This window comes from Etheostoma spectabile, chromosome 14 (genome assembly GCF_008692095.1).
Source record: "Etheostoma spectabile isolate EspeVRDwgs_2016 chromosome 14, UIUC_Espe_1.0, whole genome shotgun sequence".
Classification (NCBI taxonomy): domain Eukaryota; kingdom Metazoa; phylum Chordata; class Actinopteri; order Perciformes; family Percidae; genus Etheostoma; species Etheostoma spectabile.
Window position 1 is genome coordinate 24,487,171 of NC_045746.1, and position 1,490 is coordinate 24,488,660.

Genomic DNA, 1,490 nt, shown 5'->3' on the forward strand with positions numbered 1-1,490 from the left:
GTGTGTGTGTGTGTGTGTGTGTGTGTGTGTGTGTGTTAATAACACAGCTTGCGTCAGAGGTTGCAGGATATGATTCAGAAGCACCCCTCAGTGTGTGTGTGAAGGTAAAGCTCTCCTGGTCGACCAAGGACAAAAAGAAATCAGGCGCCACCACCATCAATGTAGTGTGCGCATGATCATATTTTGTATTTAGATAGACTCCATAAAGTATACAACAGATGAGCTCGTCGGTGTAGCCCCGCCAATAATGTATTAAACCTGAATGGAAGAGAGACGCAGCAGCATTACTAAGTCCATTCATCCACAATAACATTGACAGTCTCTCAGTAAACTGACATTTACAGCTCAGCATTTAACTCTGCGAGCAGCTGCTTAAATTGGCTCTTATGCTGCCTTAAAGCATTGTTCTGAAGCAGACAGTTTACACAACAATAACTACCTATCCATCTGTCCCTTTCCTATATTTATTTATCCTGCTCAAGGGTGCCTAAATGTATCCCAGCATGCATTGGACCAGATGCAGGGTAAGTAACTACTTTCAATTGTGGGTTTTTTCTTCTTTCTTGTAATATAATGTAGTACAGATATATTGCACAGTCATAGCTACTAGGCCGCCTACATGGCATAAAACATTCTGATTGTGGTTTGTGACAAACATAATCTTACAGGAATAACAGCTGTGGATTGAAATGAGGAATCTCTTAAGGAAAAGATGGGACAATAAGTCATGTAAGAAACAAAACAGTGCATAATAGAAACCAGCCATAGGATTGTGTGCTACATGCAAGATAAGCAGCCCTTTTCATTCTTAGAGCTGCAGGATCATGTTGCTTAAAAAGCTGCTTATCTGAAAAATGTTTTTAAAGTTTTGCTGCTACATGATGTGACAGTGCATTTTCAGAAACTATTACACTTTAAAAACATTACAAACATTACAGATTGGCCATTAAACAGGAAACCATTAAAGACACTATTTCATAGTGGTGAGATATCTAGCAGCTTTCAAGAAAATGTCTTTGTGGCATCGTCGTCTCTCGGAAGCTCATTTGAAGTCTTAAGCCTTCGTTTGAGGAAAAAAACACTAATGGTGATAAATGAAGTCTTTAGTTTAGCTGCAGCTCAATCTCAGTCAGATCTGTTTGTGTTCTTCATCCTTTTAGTCAGACTTGTGTGAATGTGGAAGGCTTATATCCTCAGAGGAGATCTGATAGGGGCACTCAGTATTGATCTGACTTTTAGTGGAACCACAAACAGGCTGATGTTTCAGCTAATGGGCCTTCCACTGAGCCTGATGCTGCAGGGATGTTTCCCCGCTTACGTTGACATTGTTTAACGTGCAAATGTGAGTCCAGCATGATGAGCTCATACCTTTGATGCCCGTGTTCCTGTAGTTTGTGTTTTCAAGGGTGTTTACCTGTTGAGTGTAGGGTTCGGTATCATTAAAGGAGAATTCCACGTAGCTCTGTTGTTTGTTAATTTGGAGAGCTGTC

General features: G+C 40.5%; 1 protein-coding gene and 1 long non-coding RNA gene across 10 annotated transcripts in view; one reads left to right on the forward strand and one right to left on the reverse strand.

Moving 5' to 3' along the window:
• LOC116701614 (uncharacterized) overlaps positions 1-1,490 on the reverse strand; it is a 59,948-nt gene that overhangs the window by 23,779 nt on the left and 34,679 nt on the right. The gene's annotated exons all lie outside the window — the stretch shown is intronic.
• The window catches only part of LOC116701615 (uncharacterized), a 44,467-nt gene continuing 43,946 nt past the window's right edge, over positions 970-1,490 (forward strand). The window contains exon 1 of the long non-coding RNA XR_004334973.1: positions 970-980. This is a non-coding gene — a long non-coding RNA (uncharacterized LOC116701615). The remainder of the gene's footprint in view (positions 981-1,490) is intronic.